Source organism: Pogona vitticeps, chromosome 3 (genome assembly GCF_051106095.1).
Source record: "Pogona vitticeps strain Pit_001003342236 chromosome 3, PviZW2.1, whole genome shotgun sequence".
Classification (NCBI taxonomy): Eukaryota; Metazoa; Chordata; class Lepidosauria; order Squamata; family Agamidae; genus Pogona; species Pogona vitticeps.
In genome coordinates, this window is record NC_135785.1 from 242,705,250 (window position 1) to 242,728,290 (window position 23,041).

At 41.1% G+C, this 23,041-nt stretch overlaps 1 long non-coding RNA gene across 1 annotated transcript; it reads left to right on the plus strand.

Moving 5' to 3' along the window:
* Positions 1-79: 79 nt before the first annotated feature.
* On the plus strand, positions 80-17,025 carry LOC144588051 (uncharacterized). Its single transcript, XR_013543377.1, has 3 exons — positions 80-319; positions 8,787-8,903; positions 9,959-17,025. It is a non-coding gene; the product is annotated as an uncharacterized LOC144588051 (long non-coding RNA).
* The last annotated feature ends 6,016 nt before the right edge of the window (positions 17,026-23,041 follow it).

The window sequence follows — 23,041 nt, forward strand, 5'->3', positions numbered from 1 at the left end:
AAGTAGATCATTTCCAGAGATGGGAAGCATGCCTTTTCTTTCTTTCTTTCGTTTCTTTCTTTTTTCAGACTGCAGAGTATCTCAGCAGACATGCACTTCACATTGGTCAGGGCTGTACTTCTAGTCCTCTCACATGAGGACAAATAAAGGTTTTCATTTGTACCTTACAAATAAAATAAAGAATGGGAGACAACCATGTACATTGGATTCCTTTCTGACAACTCTTTCAAGGATTGCTGTTACGCTTACAGTGGATGAAGGACTTTTTTAGGGAGTAAAGAGTGTGTGGCTAAGTAAAAAGCTCCAGCGAAGCCAATACGTAAGTACCATTTTAGACATAGACATGGCATCGGTCCATTCCATGATTAATGTTATATTTAACCTGGAAGATGGCTATGGATGTGCTTTAAACAGAAAACACATTGACATCAAGGGAAAATAGCTTACTAAATACCAGATGTTTGAGGGTACTATCATGTAGCAGAAAATAATTTCTCTGGTTTTATGTTAATTGTTTTATATTTACATGTGGCTTTTTCTACCACACAAGTTTAGAGTAGTTAAATATATAATATGATATATTTAATTAATGAGCATACTTGTTCTCTCAAATTGTAACTCCATTACAGAGCTTGTAAGTAACTAGTTACAAATGCTTAAATAATTATAATTATTCTTCCCAAAAGTGAGAGAATAATTGTATTTCATTGCAATTGTAACTTAAAACAGAATACTTTTAGTCTGCTGTTTTCAAAGACGTAGTCAACTAAGTCTGTTTCAGCATGTTAGTTAGGCATCCTTCAGTCTCGAAAGACTATGGTAGTGTGCTCTGCATGGAGGGCTTGGAACAGCGTCTAGTGTGGCTGAGAAGGCCTATTCGAGAGTGACAGTCCCTTCCACACTGAAGACAAATCCAGTCTGTCCCCTGTCTGGCTCCCTGGTTTTGCTGCTTTTGTGACTTCCTCTTTGCCTCGGCCTGCTGGGCAAGGGTCTCTTCAAAATGGGAGAGGCCGTGATGCACCGCCTGCCTCCAGGCTGAACGCCCATCTGTTGAGGTCTATTCCTAAGGCCTTCAGATCTCGCTTGCAAATGTCCTTGTATCGCAGTTGTGGTCTCCCTCTGGGGCGCTTTCCCTGCACTAATTCTCCATAGAGGAGATCCTTTGGAATCCGACCATCAGCTATTCTCACGACGTGCCCAAGCCAACGTAGACTTCGCTGTTTCAGTAATGTATTCATGCTGAAAATTCCAGCTCGTTCTAGGACTGCTCTGTTTGGAACTTTGTCCTGCCAGGTGATGCCAAAAATCCGTTGGAGGCAATGCATATGGAAGGTGTTCAGCTTCCTCTCCTGCCGTGCACAAAGGGTCCAGGACTCGCTGCAGTACAGGAGTGTGCTTAGAACACAGGCTCTATAAACCTGGATCTTCGTATGTGTCGTCAGCTTCTTATTGAGACATACTCTCTTTGTGAGTCTAGAGAACATGGTGGCTGCTTTGCCAATGTGTTTATCCAGCTCGACATCTAGAGAGAGGGTGTCAGAGATGGTTGAGCCGAGGTACACAAAGTCATGAACAACCTCCAATTCTTGTGTGGAGATGGTAATAGAGGGAGGTGAGTCCACGCCCTGGCCCATGACTTGTGTTTTCTTCAGGCTGATTGTTAGTCCAAACTCTTGGCAGGCCTTGCTGAAATGATTCATGAGTTGTTGGAGGTCTTCAGCAGAGTGGGCAACAATGGCTGCATCATCTGCGAAGAGGAAGTCCCGCATGCATTTCAGTTGGACTTTGGTCTTCGCTCTCAATCTAGAGAGATCTAGAGAGACTAGATCCGTCTGATCTAGTCCGGAGATAGACACCCTCGGTTGCAGCTCCAAAGGCATGCTTCAGCATAACAGCAAAAAAGATCCCAAAAAGTGTTGGTGCGAGGACACAGCCCTGTTTCACTCCGCTTTGGATGTCAAAGGGGTCTGATGTTGAGCCGTCAAAAACTACAGTGCCTTTCATTCCCTCATGGAAAGATCTGATGACATTAAGGAGACGAGGTGGACATCCAATCTTGGGAAGTATTTTAAAGAGGCCATCCCTGCTAACCAGATCAAATGCTTTTGTAAGGTCTATGAAGGCCAATAAGAGTGGCTGTTGTTGTTCCCTACATTTCTCCTGCAGCTGTCGGAGGGAGAATACCATGTCATTGGTGGATCTATTGGCTCGAAATCCGCACTGTGATTCTGGATAGACTCTATCTGCAAGCACCTGGAGCCTCTTCAGCACAACACGGGCAAGCAGCTTCCCTACCACACTAAGAAGAGAGATGCCACGGTAGTTATTGCAGTCACCCCTGTCTCCTTTGTTCTTGTACAATGTGACAATGTTTGCATCCTTCATGTCCTGTGGTACTCCACCTTACCTCCAGCAGAGACAAAAGACTTGTTTCAGCATGTAAAACAACAATACAAACAGAAATATTGTGGGATTTGAGGACTAACAGATTTATTTCAGTGTGAACTTCCATGGATTACAATTCTCTTTCTCGTATAACCAGAGTGAAATATTTAGCCACAGGTATACATTGTAGGGGAACATAGGCTGAGTGAAAAGGGACACAAGCACAGAGGAATAAACATACGTGGCAAGAGAATCTCTGAAGACTTGAATGAAGGTCAGCTCTTTTAATGCCATTTTATATATTGATAGGTGGCTTTATTTACAACATTGTGCATGGACAGCAGATGTTTGCTGTTCCCTCAGAATCGGAGGCTGGTTCTGACAATAACAGGCCACTTCCTATGTCAGCATCTTTCACTGTCACAGACAGCCTTGATGGATAGGCAGTGTGGTTGATCCAAGCAGGATGTTTGTCTGGTCATTCAAGACTCTCATTTATTTATTTATTTATTTATTTATTTATTTATTTATTTATTTATTTATTTATTTATTTATTTATTTAATATCCCTCCTATCTAGTCTGGTGAGGACCACTCTAGGCGGCGGCAGAGTTCATTACTTGTGTAAGTGATTCAGTTAACTGAAAACGAATAATTTTGTTTACTTCTGAGAAAGAGGAATATGATATTATACTTTTGAAATTGGAATTAATTGCAATGAAATACATTAAGGGGCCTTTAGGAGAGCTTTTAAAGTTACTTCTAGAATTTGTAATTAAATATAATTTAACAACAATTGGGAGTGTCGGAACCAGGTTTGGAAAATTTGTATCTTTCGACTAGGATCCCAACCCATGCTCGCTAGGTTATTGAGATAAAAATAAAGATTAGAATTAGAATTAGAATTTTCTGCTGTTGTTATATACCATCAAGTAAGTCACCACCAACCTATGGTGATGCGATGAATGAGAGGACTCCAGAATGTCTTGTCCTGATCAGCCTTGCTACGCTCTTGTAAACTCAAGCCTGTGGTTCCTTTTAAGGAATCAATCCATGTCTCATTTGATTTCCTGCTTTCCTGTTGCCAGTGCCTATTGTAGAATGGTCACATGTACCTCTTCGTTTTCGGAATCTAGCTTGAACATCAGGCATTTCTTGCTCCATATAAGGCACAATCCTTTTGTTGCAACACCTTGAGCATAACTTTTCTTCCATGGGGAATTACAGCAATGGTCCTGTAGTCCTTGGCATCTCATCTCTTGGGGATTGGAATGTACATTGAACGTTGCCAGTCTGTGGGCAGCGCTTCATAAACCGTACTGGATATAGATAAATTCTGAAAACGGGGCAGTGGGGATTAGATTCAGCTTAATAACAGTACCAGCAGTGACTACGTAACCCCTTTAATAATTGCATTTGTCTTTCTGATATTTAGTTCCAATCTTTGATCCATTAATCAAAGTCTTTCTGAAACACTTTTTTTCATTTCTTTCCAAATACCTTTTAAACTTGTAAATACAACAATAGGAATAAAATGCTGCTGATACTTTTTTTGCTTGCCTCTTTGTTTCTTTTAATTTTTTATGCAACAGTTAAACTTTGTTTCCATTTCAAAGCTAAATGCAAATAACAAAACCACCAATCATTTGCTTTGTCTGTTCTGTTTGCTGTGTCTTATTTCTAGGACCAGAAAGCATAAATGTGTTAAGGGTCAGTTGAGGACAGCAATTCTCTCCCTGAACTCGGTGAATGCATATGAATCTGAAATTACTGCAATCAGCAGAGCTTGAATAAGTACATATTTCTTGATATAGCATTAAAAAAAACCCCAAAACCCACCATTGTGATATCCACCATCCATCTTTGTGTGGCATTTCGTGAGCAACTTTTAGAAATGATGCCTTCATCGCTTAGTACCAAAGGCTGTGACTAATAAGATCACGGTGGAATCCATATTGAAAATTTGGGCGTCATGGGTAATTACAAGTAGTTACTTATAATTAAATCCTTTCCACAGTATGCATTACTAAGTCTTATTACTACTGTAATATAACAAAATGTTAATGTCACCCTTTTTATATTGTAATTGTACCTTTCAACCATATTTACAGCTCTGGCCTCATTAAATGGTAGAAGAGGAATTCCACATTGCTCAAGTGCTGGCTTGTGGCTCATCCTGTTGCCTTGTACTGTATTGTGAATGTGGAGGTGATGATGTGGTGGACGGAAGGAGAATTTGTGTCCAACTAGAACTGTGTCCCAAATCACTTTATGGACTGGTTCCAGACTTTTGAATGTATTCTGGTTGAGTATGGAGCAAATTTTGCTACATCCAACCCCATTTATGCTCTATATACAAACTGATTTGTAAACTTTCACAGTCAGTGCATTAATTTACATTGGAATACCAAAGTGGTTATAACTGTTTTGAATGCATGAAGTGAATACATACGGTAGTCCCTAAATGGACTGCAGGGGCTAAACTTTCCAAATTCCAGCTAGCTTCAGGTGTTTGCTTACTAAGCCACTTTAGAGTTAGCTTTAAAAACACAAACCATCAGGATGAACTGATTTCCATGCCACACAATTTGACTTGCGCTTCAAATCTGAATTGATTGTACTTCACCCCCAGAGGCAAATATGGCTGTTTTTCTTTGATCCAGACCTTATACAAATCTGTTCAAATCAGGCCATTTCAGTTTGGAACTGGGGATTCATTCAAATCTATTTTGTACCTCTGGCCTGCAGCTTGCAGCCTCGTTCTTTAAAAATTAGCAAAAGCTAACTATGTTAGGCATTTTTGAGCAATAATTAAAGAGTTACTTGAAACTCCAATAACAGTCCAATAACCTCTGGGAGCACACTTTGTCTGTCCCTTTCAGACATGAATGCTCAGCAGCAACAATGTCCAGAGAGTTTATAATCCCTAATCTCAGGCCATGCTGGCAGGATTTACAGGAGTTGTACTCAAAATATTTGGAGGGTACCAGGTTATTCCTCCTGCAATGGGTATTTTTAGCACTTAGTTTGCAGGGACGGGGGGAATCTGTTAATTTATGAAATTGTAAAGAAGATTTATGCATACAATTAATAATCTGCTCATTTGCATTGTATCATTCCAGATCCATGTGGTGGGAATAAAAGTGCACACTTGTCTTTAAAACAGAAACAAAATGCTTCTATCAATCAGCGACAGTTCAGTGAATGTCATATGATTTCATTCCTGGAGTGAATCATGTCTGTGTTTTCAGTATATCATAGGCTGATTGTCAGGATCGATTAATTCTTATGTTTTTTGCTTTCATCTCTGTTGAAATGCTTTTAATAATATTTAAGTATGTTATCTCAATGTCATGGCTTTCTGGCTTCCATTAAAGAAGCAGACCTTGCTGGCTTTAGCCAAGATTTTGAAATAGCACAATGAAAGCAGCCTTTTATCACCCATTGTTTTATCTCCTGTCATCACTGTTAAACGACAGACACGTGTCTATTAGATGGCCGGACAGCAATAATGTTATGAATTTCAAATCTTTCCTGAATATATTTAACATCAAGCTTATGGAACTGAATGTGTCCTTTCCCTAAAATCAAAATAGGAGCCAAAAGTACACATTATGGATAACCCATCTGAATTCACATCACTGTCTCAGGGACATGATTTAGGCAGACTTCATGCCTTGGATATTAGAATTGCAGAACTATCAATCACAAAACAAAGCTAGCAGATTTGCAAACTATGTAAGGCAAGAAAACCTTTTCCTGTGACAATCAAACTCCTTCAGCAGTTAAAGAATCCCCTCTTCTTGTCGGTTTTTTAGCCTTTATACTGTAGGTAGTATCCCAGTAGCTTGACTAGAAGATTAAGTGTGTTGGTCTTGAATTTTCCTATGAAAATAGAAGAATTGCTACCTATCCTGCCCTTAGACTTTTTGGAGACCCAGTTCTTGTCTAGGTCTATGCTAGTGCGAAAGGAATGAGTTGCCAACTGCTCTAAATTGCAGTGCTTGGCAGAGAATTTAGAGATGGCTATGCAGTGGTGGCGGCACTGCGGGTTAAACCACAGAAGCCTCTGTGCTGTTAGGTCGGAAGACCTGCAGTCATAAGATCAAATCCACATGACGGAATGAGCCCCCGTTGCTTGTCCCAACCAACCTAGCTGTTCAAAAGCATGCAAAATGCAAAAATGCAAGTAGATAAATAGATACCACCACAGTGGGAAGGTAACTGTGTTCCGTGTCTAGTTGCGCTGGCCACGTGACCACGGAAGATTGTCTTTGGACAAACACTAGCTCTATGGGTTGGAAACGGAGATGAGCACCGCCCCCTAGAGTCAGACACGACTGGATAAATTGTCAAGGGGAACCTCTACCTTTTTATGCAGTGTAAGTGGTTCTTCCCACCAGTAATCCACCTTCCAGAAATATTCCCAGAAAAGACATTAACAGTTTTTTTGTTTCCATTAAGGACAGAATACACAAAAGTTCTAACACGAAGAGAAAGGTGGATTTGAACAGAGAAATTCTTGGTACTTCTAGTGACAGAATTGATGGATGGCAGTCTTTGTCATTTTTTCATGGTACACCACAAAAAGAAAGAAAAGAAGTTGGGGGGAAATAGACCGTAACATTATTGTGTCCTATCCAACCAAAGCGTTCACAAAAAAGAACACATTAATCATCCAAACTGCTACACATTCAGAGTTCTAATTGTGTAATGCAAATTACAGTTATATTAAGCTAATTAATATATATAGGAAAAAGAGAAAAATTCCAGAACACAATGGGTGTTATAATTCTATTATAGTTTAATTGTTTTTTAATGTAGAAGTTGTGTTTTTAATCTTACTCATTTTAATACTACAAGTTGCTAGGAGTGTCCTCATCAGGAGAAAGGGAACTTAAAAATGACACAAATAAATGTGATGCAGTAGCATTCCTCCATTCAATCAAAAGCCAATATAGTGGTTCAAGCGGCTGTAGCAGGACATACAGGCTCCAGTGACCTCACTCTGAGCACCTCCTCAGGGTCTCAGTGGTTGGAGGCCTCCAGGGTTTCTTTGGTGGTTCAGTCATGAGTTTCCTTCTCCTATGCTATGTTTTTCTCCTATGATTTTAAATGAATACCAACAGAGTGAACTCGTGTAATCCCTGTAGACTATTTCAGTGGTTTCCAAACTTTATCATCTCATGGCTCTCTTGAGTGGTGGCAGCAGGAGCAGAGCGGAAGTGGCAAGGGGTGCAGGGTGGACATGGAGGTGAAGGAGGGCAAAGGAGCCAGAGCTGGAGGAGCAGCACCAGCATCAACAGAGCTGGCTCCATGAAGAGATAGAGAGAGGATTCCATGATGCCTCTAGCTGAATTTGATGGCACCCCAGGGTGTCCCAGGGTGCTGCAGCACACACTTTGGGAACCCCTGGACAATTGTTTCAGCCCAGTGGGTGGTGAAATTTTAGCAACAAGCTGTGATTTTAGAGTTGAGTTGACAAGGAGCAGTAAAGCTAGAGAGGAAGGAGCTGCTGTTCCTTTGGAGGATGATAAGACCCTCTTACCACTTTAGTTTAGTTTGTAGAATTTCAGTATGCTTATGCAGGAGGCAGACTGGAAGGGTAAATCCATGTAGTGGATGCATTTACATTTATTGTAGGGGTTTAAAGACTGTATATTGGGGACGTTGTGTCACTGTGGGTTAAACCACAGAAGCCTCCGTGCTGCAAGGTCGGAAGACCAGCAGTTGTAAGATCGAATCCACACAACGGAGTGAGCTCCCGTCACTTGTCCCAGCTCATGCCAGACTTTTTACAAAAGCATGTAAAAATGCAAGTAGATAAATAGGTACCACCACAGTGGGAAGGTAATGGCGTTCCATGTCTAGTCGCGCTGGCCATGTGACCACGGAAACTGTCTATGGACAATCACTGGCTCTCTGGCTTGGAAATGGGAATGAGACCACTCCCTAGAGTCAGACACGACCAGACTAAATGTCAAGGGGAACCTTTACCTTTACCTAAAGACTATATACTTGGAACTATTTTCTTTATGTTGTGGGTCTCCTACCTCAGGTGATAAATACAGGAATCTCCCCATATTGATAGGTGTTACATTCCAAGACCGACCATGGATAGCAAACTCTATACATAGCTTTAAATACAGGGCTCATGTAAGGTAGCAGGACTTACAAGAGTCATACAAATAGACAGGACAAAGGCCTATGCTTATTTTGTATTGGAAGCAAGAAGCTGGACTAGATGAGACCTTTGTCTCTTGATTGGGTAACTGAGGTGCTCGTCAGATTATCTTTTCTGTTCTCTCTATGATGTTAATAATTCTGCAGCTGTATGGTTTTCAGGGTGTATAACAAAATACATTTCCTGTTGCCCTTCCCTGATATTCTTTTCACTTCCAGGTTATGGTGCCTTTTCATCAGGCATGCAGCTGATTGAAGTAGACATGGGAAATGTAAGCCAAGTGCTTTGAAGTAGAGGAAGAGAAAGTGGAAAGAGGGTTTGGTTTGAGAAGAGAGGTAACTGCTTTTAGAATCACTCATATGAGACATGCGTCTTGATAATTAATGGTTTGTTGAATTTTTGTGAAGAAGGTACAAAACTAATATTGAACATTTCTGGAATTTTCCCTGTAATAATTTTGGGCTGCAAATAACTGAAATTGCAGAAACCAAATCCACAAATACGTGGATACTACTGTATATTTAGGACTTTGTTCTTACTTGGCATCAAAGAAACATCTATATTCTTCTTTATTTCTTCAAGCAACTCCTGGTTTGGTGTTGGTGAAAAGAACTCAAGAATATTTGTGACTGTGCTTATATCACTGTGATTAGACAGACAGACGATAGATAGATAGATAGATAGATAGATAGATAGATAGAGAGAGAGAGAGAGAGAGAGAGAGAGAGAGAGAGAGAGAGAGAGATGTGTAAAACAGAGAATATTACACCTTCATGATCTGTCGGTGCCTCAGATAGGTGATTGGGCTTGTCTTTCTACATTCTCTCTCTCTCATTGATTAAAAAGTGATACAAATACATTTAATTTTCCCTGTTTTAAAATTTTCTGCAAAGACAATCCACATCACTAGTTCTAACAAATGCAAAAAAAATTAAACTGATCACTATTCATTTTGCAGTTCCTTGGGGGGGGGAAGAGTAATTACAGTAGTTAGTAAAGGTGCTGGCCTCTAGGCTTTAAATTGTCTTTCTTCAACCTGGTGTCCTCCCCGTATGTTTGCTGGATCCTGCTGGCAGGGAATGATGGGAGTTCCAGTCCAACACACTGGAGAGCATCTTCTTGTTCTCATAGCCTTGAAAGATGCTGGCAAAATTAGCAAGGGGGGAGGAAGGAATAATGGAAGGCTTCCCAAGCAGCACCAAAAACATGTAACATCTGGTCTTCAGTTAGCGGGAGAAGGTGGGAGGTGACCGTTGGAAAGCTTCCCAGAAGATAAGCATATTCCGTGTGAATGTGTGAACAAGCCTTTGGATGACAAGTGAGAAACAAGGAGCATAAACAGTGCAGGGAGATTATGAATGTTTAACAGTGACTCATGTCAATTTTTCAGAGAGATTAAGAAATTATTGCCGAAGATTTTTTCATGGACAAAACCACTTAATGCCAAAGCATCAGGACACCAGAAGATGCTGAAAAGCATCCAGAGGGAAAGAAGCAATATAACCCTCTCCCCACCGACCTCTGAAACGTTTGGCAAGTCCATGGAAATGGAAGAAGTCTGGGCTTTCAGACAAGAGTTCTGAAAAGTGACTGTTGGCTGGGCTGCCCTAAGAAAGTTGTTTACTGGCAATGACATAGGAAGGTGAAGTGAAGAGTTTGGTCACTTTCCCACCAAAATGCATGCACACACGCACGCACGTAGACACACGCACACACATGCACGCACACACACAGCTGCCTCTTGTAATTAGTTAATCAGTGGAATCTCAGCTCTGACACTCTGCTTGGTGGTTGACAGCTCCAAGTCCAGGTATTTGCCAAGTGCCATACATAAAATGGCAAAATCTATATTTTCATTCTCCCTCTCATCCCTCCCATTCTTTCACCCATTGACATGTTTGTAAGATTCACTTCTTCTTCAAAGCACAGTGTGTGCTTGTAATGCCCAAAGGGAATGTACAATAAAATGTTGCTGGGTGCAACACTCCTGTCCAAGATTTCAACCAGTGATTTCTTTTTCTGGGATGTTATATCTCAGTTCCTCCACTTTTTACAAGAGGGGACAAATCACACACTACACAACCATAAATGAATAGCCTGTTGTCACAATCAGGTTGCCAAGTCAGCAACATCCCATTGTGTGAGATTTTCAGGATCAAAATGTGAGATCAAGGGATGAGCCATACTGATGTTGCAGGATTCTTGGGATAACATAGCATCGGGCCATTGTTGCTTCACTGAGCCAGCACAGGCAGGATTGGGAAGAGGACCTGAGCTACCTCTGGGCCAGAGGGTTGTAGAAATGGGCACCTGGATAAATAGAGTCAGATTCTATGTAAAACTCAGTTAATCTGGTAATATGGTAACCAAGAGCTAGGAAATACAATTTTTGAAAAAAACCACAACTATAGATCTTGCCACCATTCATATGGGGCTTGCATCTCTTGCCAGCTTAACTGTTTGTTATGTGCTATCAAGTAAGAACTGACATATAACATCCCTCATAGGGTCTTCAAGATAAATGAGATATTTAAGGAGTGGTTTTTACCAGTTTCACACTCAACCTAATGAGTTTCTGTGGCAAAGTTAGGGAAGCAGGAAAGGCTCTTGGCCCAAAACTGGGCTGAGATTCCTCCCTTGTTTAGAACACACAGCATATAAGCTTATACCCACTTCATCCAAACTGCTACCTCCTCATGCCTCTATGAATCAGGGGGGCAGTATAATCCACTAGTACCCCAATATTAGCCACAGAATCAGAACTGGATGGATTCTGACCATAGTGAGACTGGTATACCCCACCTGCCACTCTTAGGTTAAAGGGCACTAAAAGAGATGGGGGGAAATGACAACTAACTACTGGTGTGTTCATTTAATTTAAAAAAAGGTCAATTAATTATAGACACATATACATTCATATCTATACTATCTCTAGCTCTATATCTCTATCCATGCCCATGTCTGTATGTACAAGCCAAATCAGAGAAATAATTCTCTATATTACTAAAACTACCATGGTTACCTCCAAGTCTACCTTGTTTGACAGCCCTGTAAACAGAAGGAAAATTAGTTTCTACTGATGGTTCTGGCTTAGAAGGTTTTGAACAAGTCCCAGAATCCTCCAGCCAACATTATCTTCGGAAGCTGCAGTCCAGAAATTAGTATTTCTTTCTCATAATCCACCAATGATTTGCCAGATCTTTAAAGATAATGGCTTTAAAATTAAATGGCTCCTCCCCCTTTCTAAATTAGTCATTGAACTTAAGAAAGACTGGGGAGAACCAGAGAGAGAATATACGTCTATTATGTGAAAGAATAGTGAGCATACTTCTAGTAATGGAAACAAATTTATGGGCTAAGAAAGTTTTTATAAATGCCTTCCCAAAACATTCTGTGTCCCAGGAAAAATGACAAAACAGCCTCCATCCCATTCCAGCTATAGAAGCCAACAGGACTGCCACGTGAGGCAGACATCCTTCAGCACTGGTGATGGGACATCATCCACACCTGCACCTGACAGAAGAAGGCTTGCTTAGCAAGTACGGAACGATCCATGTAAGAATATCCAGCTCTGTTTTTCAATACTTATTTATTATTTATTTAAAACATTTATACCCTGCCTTTCTTCTCAAGAGCACCCAAAGTGGCTTACAATATTAAAAACAAACAATATACAAACTAGAAAGGGGGGTGGTGGAACAAACAAATAAACAAAAAGCAAAGCAAAACAAAACAAAAAACAGCCGCCCAATTCTTAGGCAGCCAAGCACTTCACCCCTGTTCTCTGCCTGCCCCACCCAGCAGTTAAGTGCCCTCAGTCTAACAACAGGACTGGCCCTGTACCTATTCCTTTAGCGCTGTCCTCACAACACACTCCTTTGCATCCAGTTCCAGCTGTGAGTTCTAGTTAAAATTAGGGATGTATATCTTTTCTTATTTAATTCACATGCATGACAACGAGAAGCTGTGTTTTTGTTCTTCTTCCCTGTCAGGTGACAAGATATTTCCTGTGCGTGCTAACTCCTTGCTTTGGTAAGAACACTTTTTGAACTAGATGTGTAAGTTATGCGAAGCCGTGGCAGCTGTTGGGCTTTAAAACAGAATTGATTTCCTCCCCCACCCCCCCGTTTCACACATGAAGAAATTTATTGATCAGGGCAAATTCTTATGAAAAGTCAGTTCAAACAAAGTTGTCTCCCATTGCCTATTTAAAATCCTCAGTTTGACAATAGTGTCACATTCGTTCATGCACAAAACTTAGTGATTCAGGAATACTTGTATTTTCAAGGGAAGACTGGATGGTGAGATTTCTCTGGGTATAATAAAAGAAGTATGCATGACAGTGCTGCTCCAGAATTCCTGTTTGGCATTTCCATGACTTTGAAAGGATCATCTGATTTTCAAGAACAATGACTACAGGTCCATGAGAAATTTTACCAATTTATTATTATTTTTTCTTTACCAAAGACTTCAGCAATTTACCACACACACAGCAAAAGGTCTTCATTACATGATGTTACAATTAAGGGGAAAAAGCATCAAAGCATATTGTCACATTTAACTATAAAACAATGGCTTACTACAGAATGCATCTGTTTCCCGTTAAGGACACATGTGAAATGTTGATAGAAACCATCACTATCATCAATGGTGTTTTTGCTTTCCTTCGCTTTGTATCACCAAGAACCTGACTAGTTCAAGCATCTTTCAATGAAGTGGGTTTTAATCGAATTAGGGAGAAAGAGCCTGACATTTGAAAAAGCAAATGACTAGAGTTTCAGAATCCTTTTCCATCATGAGCATTTGGCAAAGGTCCCTTCATATCCCTGACAGAGCTGCCAACCTCTGGTATATAATTCCTCCTCCTCCTCCTTCCCCAGAAGGTATACCAAAGGGCATGGTGACTGTAAGCACATGTTGAATGTCATTCCCTTGGTGAACGGTGTCAGCTTTTGTTTTAAAATTAGCAAATCTAAAAATTCATTGTCTCCAAGCTCCGGTTTGTAGAATTGTAAGCAGCTCGAGAGTCTCAGCAATGTTGTTCTAAAAAATTATTAAATAAGTTTTATCAAAGGAAGAATTCTCCATATATGCACATTAAGGTGCATAAAACAGCAAATGATGAAGGCATGCCAAAGCTGTCCTTATTGCCAATTCAAATGCCCATATCATGATACACATTCTTTATACTAGACCATGCTAGTTCAGGTTTCATGAAGAAAAGTATTTGAAAGTGTAACATTGTGGAAGAAATGTAAAATTGTTCGGTGGTAGAGGAAAGACTAGATCTTATCTTCTTTTTGGCAAAAGCCTGAAATCACAGCACTTTTAAACAAATAAGTACCAACTTTCTTGTGGTGGACCATGGGAACATTGTACTACTGCTTGTATACTTAATTGTATTTATGCATTTATGTATTCATGTTTACATTTTACAAATCCATTCAGAACAAGGACACAAACTGAATTGGCTGGTATACTCTGAATTGAACTGGAATACTTTCTGAAGCCCAGTAATTGGCCTTCATACCACTGGAGCACCCATATAACGTACCTTTACTATACACATGTCTAAAGTAATCTTCAGACCGACTTGTTTTAACTAAACTGAACTTTGTCAATCCATTTTTTTTCAGTCAAAGAAGAGCTTGGAAAAGTTCCTTTTTTTTTTTTTTTTGGACCTCAACTCCCAGAGGCCCAGCATGGCCCAGCTGGTTGACATAAGAGTCAAAACCTTCTCAGTGACTTCACCCATACTTTGGAACATCTTTGCTCATTAGGAACAGATAGCCCTTCCTCACTGTTTTTTCACCATGTTTTCACTGGATGTTGAAATGTATTCAAAGGCCTTGCATTACATTAGCAAAGAAATAACTGTTCCTATAAATTCACCTGATCAGAATCATTTTAATAGGAATTCTAAGGGGAAAAAAATCTATGATTCATGTCAGGGAAACAACATAGTTTGGTTCATTTTAATGTACTTTACACAGAAATCCCACTAAAATGAATGAATGCTACGCAGTACCCATGTGTATATTTGATTGTATACATCAGTGGTTCTTAACCTTTTTGAAAGAAATGCCCCCTTGAGCCATTGAGGAAGTTATTATCGCCCCCCTCCCCATGGTGATGATATTTATTTATTTATTTATTTATTTATTTATTTATTTATTTATTTATTCATTCATTCATTCATTCATTCATTCATTCATTCATTCATTCATTTATTTATTTATTTATGTATTTATTTATTTATTTATTTATTTAAGACACTTAAATCCAATGACCCCTGAAAACAAAATTCAATTCCAAGAAAATGAAATGCCCCCAAAAAGTAACATTTAATAATTTAGTTGCAAGCGAATTTTAAGATGCAAAAAGAAATACAGCATAAAAAGGGCATAAAAACAAACCACAATGTAGGAACTAAAAATTTCAAGACAATCTGAAACTAAATTAAGATTGGAGGAAAATATATATTCATGCACACTGTAAAAAGGCTGCAGCCATTTTCACAGGTTTGGCTTGCTCCAGCGCCCCCCTACCGCCCCCTTCTACTCCAGCGCCCCCACACCGCCCCTTTTCGTTCTACTGCCCCCCTGAAAAATGAAATCGCCCCCTGGGGGTCATTATCGCCCATGTTAAGAACCACTGGTATACATAATAGGTATGAGGGAGAATTTCAATTCAATTAATTTAGTATAAGAATTTTTCACAATTTTAAAGCTTCTTCATATTTGAAAAGGAAATTACCAAAGACTTGGAAGAAAAAGGAGGAGAAGGTTTGGAAACTGAGAGGTTCCTTCATCAAGTCTCAGGGAATTCAATGCTCATTTCATCCATAGCTGTGTTTCCCCCCCTGTTAAAAGTACAGGTGGCAACCCTAGGTCACCTGACTTAGGGTTGCTGACTTAGGGTTACCACCTGTATTTTCCTGAGAAGATCTTTGTCTTTAACTCATACTTAGCAACCAAATATATCATAGTCATACTGAAAATAGTTGAACCTGCTGGCCAAAATCTTGCTGGAAACATAGAGCGTAAGGGCTCTGCAGATAGAGCATTAGGTATTTGCCCTGGTGTTCTTCTCTGGCTTGCATGTGCTCAAGCCACAGATTGCTCCAACAGGACAAGAAAACAACATTCAGTGTGGAAAAGTTACCTGGGAGGATTCATTTCATCTGCTCATATAATTCAAAATGCCTTCAAGAATTACAGTCTACCAATTCCCCCTGAGTACAATTAGTCACAGTAATTGTTTTATCTGTGAAAATATCTTTGTAGAGATTTATTTATTTATTTATTTATTTATTTATTTATTTATTTATTTATTTATTTATTTATTTATTTATTTATTTAATATCCCGCCTATCTAGTCCCTTCAGGTGCACTCTAGGCGGCTTACAACAGACATATAACAATATAATTAAAACAATTTTAAATAAGGGGAAAAACATTAGACAAGATGGGGCAAACACTAGGAGAGAAGAAAAAGGGAAGATCAGGAATTAGCTGAGGGGAAGGCCTGCCGAAACATCAGTGTTTTTAATTGATTTTTGAAAATACCCAGCGAGGGAGCCGCGCGAATGTCAGGGGGAAGGTTATTCCAGAGGCGAGGAGCCACTGCCGAGAAGGCCTGATTTCTTGTCTTTTCTTTCCGGGCCTCCCTCAGCGTTAGGCTCCTCAGCCTCACCTCCTGACTCGCACGAGTGACATGGGTAGAACTTGGTGGAAGTAGAGATGATGAAATAACTTGATTCTGAACATTAGACCAAGGACAGCATGATTTAATTCCATTCTTGGCTTCTGATGGGAGGTAGAGGTGTTTTCGCCTTCCTCTCCCGCATTAGATACCTCAGTTATGTGAGGCGATAGACCTCAAAAGATCCCTGCACTTACTATGTAGATGTCTATTGTACCAGTGTCCTATTATTTGTAGAAGACTAACGGTTAGGTTTGTAAAAAATCTCTTTCTTTCAATTTTGATGTATTTTTCTGAACCCTACTTCTATTTTCTTCTCGTCCTTCCTTCACTTCAGGTTGTAAGACCTGAGGCAATGGAAGTTTGTGCTAGAAATGTAAACCTTTTCTTTTCTCCTATAATGAGGACAAAAAAACCCCAGGAAATTATTCTCTTTGCTCACGGTAACTAATCCTATTAGTTAGTGCTCAATGATTTAACACATTTGGTGCCTCTTGGCCAATGTGTTAAGGCAAATAAAGTAAGTAACACAAAAGTATTATGACTATGGCCACAGCATTGTAGAATGGACATTTAAGGATTCATTACAGTAGCACTGGAGTAGCAGTCTTTCTGTCTTTTCACACAGCCAGCCAGTAGTTTTGTTGCTTACTCTGTAGCTTTCCAAAGGGTTAGGATTCGGGAAACTAGTACTACACATAGACAGCTTGCACAAATAATGGAGATCCTGACTGTAAAAAATAAAAATAAAAATTAGAATTATTTAGCTTATTTTCACCTACGCTGTTTCCCTGAAAATAAGACCTAACCTGAAAATAAGCCCTGGTATGATTTTTCAAGATGCTTGTAATATAAGCCCTACCCCCAAAATAAGCCCCAATTAAGTGAAACTCCGCCCTCCACCATTGTGCAGCAACCCGAAGAAGGTGACATGACTGTATTTGATGTAGATTGTTGTACATGAAAAAAATAAATCCCCTGAAAATAAGTCCTAATGCATTTTTTTGGAGCAAAAATTAATATAAGACCCTGTCTTCTCTTCGGGGAAACATGGTAGAAGTGCAGATTCTTGCTGGACTCCAACATTCCATCACGAGTATGTCACCAAGTTGAGACAGCCTAAATCAATGAAATCAAGGAAGCATGTTTTTGCTACATCTCTAATGTATGTATTTTCAATGCATTTTCACTCATGTACCCATTTCTGTATACATGTTTCCACATGTATGTACTGTCCCCCCCATTCAGCGAAGCAGGCATGTGATGCTTTATTTGAAATGGGTGCATCTGTAGACATTCATATTTTATAAAGTATGCCTCATTTGGTGCACATTTTATATCTGTGAAACTCTTGTGACCCTTGCAGATGTGTGAATACTTGAGATAGCATAACACATCTTCTCACAATAGGTCTTGGGAGGTATAGAAGTGATCATTATAGAACTGCTGGATAGTTCAATGGTTTAGATATCTGGCGGCAGAGCCAGGGGTTGGGAGTTTGATTCCCTGCTGTGCCTCCTTCACAGAGACTGGACTCAATGATCTGTAGAGTCCTGTCCAGTTCAGCAATTCTAAGATAAAGATGATGATGATTTGACAGGAATGGCAGATCCAGAGATGTTCTTTCCAATCCTCCTGACAGAACAAATACAGTGGTGCCTCGCTTAACGGGCGCCCTGTTTAATGACGAAATTGCATAGCGATTAACTTTTTGCGATCGCTTTTGCGATGTTCCCTATGGGGAAAAATCGCTTTGCGATGATCGATACCCTGTTTCGCTTACGGATCATCGCAAAGTGATGATTTTTTAACAGCTGATCGGTGGTTAAAAAATGGCTGCCGGGTTAAAAAAATGGCCGCCTGCTGTTTTCTGGGACGGATTCCTCGCTTACCGGGCAGCGAAAATGGCTGCCGTATGGAGGATTTTCGCTTAAAGGTGAGTCTGAGGCCCATAGGAACGCATTGAAGGGGCTTCAGTGCATTCCTATAGGCTTTTTAATATCGCATAGCGACGAAATCGCTTTGCAGCAATTTTTGCTGCACCGATTATCGTCACTATGAGAGGCACCACTGTATATTTATTTATTTATTTATTTATTTATTTGTTTGTTTGTTTGTTTGTTTGTTTGTTTGTTTATTTATTTATTTATTTATTTATTTATTTATTGCATTTATTGCATTTATTGCATTTATATATATCTAGACATGGTCTACTCTGGGCGGCTCACAACATACAAATAGCAAACAATTTAAAATATACACAATTTACAAAAAGAAAAACAGAAAAATATATAATCAAAGAACTTACAATTTTTAACAATCAATTGAAAGCAAAGCAAAGAGTCCCAAGATGGCATGAGTTATAAGGAAAGAAATAAGAAATAAGCATCACTTAATTGACTGGAGGGAAGGCCTGCTTGAATAGCCAAGTTTTCAGTTGGCTTTTGAAGATGCCCAGCGAGGGTGCCAGCCGAATTTCAGTAGGGAGGGTGTTCACAGCCGAGGGGCCACCACCGAGAAGGCCCGGTTTCTTGTTTTTTCCTTCTGGGCTTCACTCGGCGTCAGACCCCTCATCCGTCCCTGCTGGCTATGTCGGGTGATTTGGGTAGATCTGGGTGGGAGAAGACAATCTGCCAGATATTGAGGTCCCAAACTGTTTAGGGCTTTATATGTAATCATTAACACTTTAAAGTCAACGCAGAAACGGACGGGCAACCAGTGCAGAGCAGCCAGAGTGGGGAAGATATGTTGGTGTTTTCTCACCCCACTAAGAAGCCTGGCTGCCACATTCTGGACCATCTGAAGTTTCTGCGTCAGCCTCAAAGGTAGCCCCACGTAGAGTGCGTTACAATGGTCTAATCTTGAGATTACGAGCGAGTGGACTAGAGTAGCGAGAGCCCCCCCCCATCAAGATAGGGTCGCAGCTGGGCAATCCGCCATAGATGAAAATAGGCAAAGCGGACCACGGACACCACCTGGGTTTCCATGGTAAGCGCTGGGTCCAGATGTACCCCCAAGCTGCGGACCTCACTCCTTGTGGCAACGGTTGTCCCCCCAAAAGAAAGGGAGTTACCTATACCGCTGATGGAAGGACCGCCCACCCTCAAGACCTCTGTCTTGTCCGGGTTCAGCTTCAACCCATTCGACTGCATCCATTCCAATACAGTCTCCAGGCAGGGCTGAAGGGACAGGACTGCATCCACTGAGGTAGATGAAAAGGAGATGTAGAGCTGTGTGTCATCAGCATACTGGTGACAAAATGCCCCACACCCCCTGATGACCCCGCCCTGCGGCCTCATGTAGATGTTGAACAGCATTGGAGAGATGATCGACCCCTGTGGAACCCCACAATTGAGACTCCACGGGGCCGAGACACTCTCCCCAAGCTGAACCTTCTGGGGATGGTCCTCCAAGAAGGAACGGAGCCAGGCAAGCACCAGGCCACCGACTCCCAACTCAGAGAACCTCCCCAGAAGGATACCATGGTCCATCGACCATGGTATCCTTCTGGGGAGGCTCTCTGAGTTGGGAGTCGGTGGCCTGGTGCTTGCCTGGCTCCGTTCCTTCTTGGAGGACCGTATCAAAGGCCGCCGAAATGTCGAGGAGGACCAACAAGGACATATTGCCCCCATCGGCCTCCCTCAACAGGTCATCCATCAGTGCGACCAGTGCTGTCTCTGTACCATAGGGCGGCCTGAAGCCCGACTGGAATGGGTCCAGGGCATTAGTTTCGTCCAAGAGCGCCTGGAGCTCATCTGCCACCACCCTCTCAACCACTTTGCTAAGGAAATAAACATTGGCAACGGGCCTATAATTGCCAATATCGTCTGTCGCCAAATTTGGTTTCTTCCTAATGGGCCTAATGAGTGTCTTCTTGAGGGCAAGGGGTACCTTGCCCTCCTGAACAGACCCATTAATTATTGCAGTGGCCCATTCAATTGTTACAGGCCTGGCTGCTTTGATTAGCCAGGCCAGGCAAGGGTCGAGAGAAGAGGTAGTGGCCCAACAGCGATCAAGCGCCTTGCCAACCAAATCTGGTGTTACATGCTGAAAGGAGTCGAGAATTGCTGGGCAACGCAGAGTGCTGGACATCTCTGCTCAATCCATTGTATTTAAAAACAGAGAAAGATCACGGTGGCTGGCCTCCACTTTAGATTTTAAAAATGCTGCAAATTGGTCAGGTGAGATGCTAGCGGGAGGCCCTTCGCCCAGACCAATTCCGGATAGATCGCAAACTATACGGAAAAGTTCTGCCTGCTGGTTGGTAGCTTCGTTTATCCGGTCAGCGAAGTAAGATCTCCAACAGCCTTTACCTTGGCTAGGTAACGGTTAGTTGTGATCCTGACAGCTATCTTATTATAACCCATTGGTTTCTTTCTCCAAACGCACTCTAGCCGTCTCCTTATTCGCTTCATTGCTCGTAGATCCTGATTATACCAGGGTCCTGGCCGAGCTCTGCTTCTCAGAGGGCGTTTGGGAGCGATCGTGTCTATGGCCCTAGTAGCGGCGGAGAACCAGCCATTAACCAGAGCTTCGACAGGAGCGCCAGACAGTTCTGCTGGAATCCCTCTCATGGCATCCTGGAAACCCATTGGATCCAGTAACCTTCAAGGGTGGACCATCAAAATAGATCCATGCTCCCTATGAGGAGAGAGTGCCATTGCGAGGTTACATTTTATTAGGTGATGGTCTGACCATGACAATGGGACTGACACGAGGTCAGTCACCATCAGACCACGTTCACTATACTCGGTAGAAAAGACCAGATCAAGCATATGGCCACCCATGTACGTGGGGCCGTTGACATGTTGGGATAAGTTCAAGGAAGCCATGGTTTCCAAGAACTCAAGAGCTGGACCGGATACCTCCGCCTCCGCATGGATGTTGAAGTCACCCAGGACCAGAAGTCTCGGGGACTCCAACAGTGCCGTGGAGACGAAGTCCGCCAGCTCCGGTAGGGAGGTGGCTGGGTCACAGGGAGCGCGGTAACCCAGCAAGATCCCCAAACCATCCCTGGCTCCAATCCGCACATGAAGGGCCTCCAAACCTGGCTTCACGACCGAGGAGTGCCTAGTAACCTCTAGAGATTTTCTATAGACAATGGCAACTCCCCCCCCCCCGCGCCCCTCCAGTCTGCCCTGGTGCTGGACTGCATAACCTGATATATTGTTTTTTCTTTTGAACACAAGTGAAGGTGACAGAACTAGAACTTAATTTTGTGTGTAATGATTATTACATTTTTGTAGATGAAGTCTATGAAGACATTCATTTCTAAATGAATGTTGTTTTACTTCTTTCAGAAGAGTTATATTTTTGTGTTCAAGTTCTCCTCACATTTTTCAATGCTCCTTACTCATTTCCTATACATTTATATGGACCACCACCCACTCTACCACATGCAAAATGATGGATGGATGAATAGTATGTTTCACTTTGAAATTCAGTTAGCGATTTCACTATAATACTGAAAGTATTTAAGAAAAACATGTGGAATTTCTATCCTATAGAGAGGCTTGAAGTGTTTGATCTTTGCAAATCCTTATATCCTGCTCCTCACATTTTGAACTAATGTGGGGATTAGAACTCACTTATCCAGCAAAGATTTCATTTCTCCATCCCATTTTCCAGGTTTGGGGCAGAATTTAATCACCCTGCATTTTAACAGAACCAAAGGAATCTGTTATATATGTGGATCGGAATAAAGATGACCTTGTGAATACACACTTCAGATTTGTGAGTGAAAGATTTGTCAGTTCAAGAATTGCTTACAAAAATGTAGACATTGGTTATGTACAGAAATAACATGTGTTAGAGGAACATACATTAAAATGTTGGAGGATGGAGGAAATTGGATACAAAATACCTAGGAGAGAGGAAATTGAGTACAAAAATTTGAAACGTTCTTTATGCAGTGCTAAAAGAAACCCCTCCGGACTGATATGAAAATTACACAGAACTGATTTTTTAATAAACATATATAAAGGTGAGACAGGCAGGATATAGACAGATTTCTCAATCTCTAATCCTAAAAACATTTCCTGTGACACTGATTTTCATGTAAACAAATTATCTTAGGAGACTTGCAGCTTTGATAAATTGGTGACCTTTGAACTTTCTAGTTTACTGAATTCAGGTGAACTCCTTGGTGACCGTCATTGTGTACCTCTTGAGATATTAATTAGAAAAAGATGCTCTCTCATAGCAGCTGTTCCACACTGAGGCTTTTCTTTGCACAACTGATGGGGAAGTTATCATTATGGATCATTGCATCATTAAAGTTTATGTTCCTTGCCTTCTCTCTCAGCAGCCAAGGCATATGAAAGCCCAGAAACATAAAGAGATGAGTTTCTCAATTGCTGTAATAAAGTTTTATACACAGCATGAAGACCTGCTCCCCACACAACATGTGGAAATTGTTAAATTAAAACTGTAGTGACTAGATCCAGAGAAGCTCTTTTAGGCCATGGAAAATCAGTTTAATCTGCAAATGTGATTTATGTCCATCAGGAGAGAAGCCTTGCTAGGAACAACACAGGGAGGTCTCTAAGAAACAACACCTAACTTCCAGTGATACATGCAGCTTTCTGGAGGCAAAATTTGTTAAGTGCTTCAGCAAATCTCACTTGCTCCACATCGGCCTGTCCTTTTGATCCATACCGCCTACCGCCTGGACACACTGTTATATTTAGAAAGATTAGGAGTGCAGGCATTCATTAAGGTAAGTGTTAGATTAATCAACTAATGTCTGATGCTTGCTAAAGGCTGACAT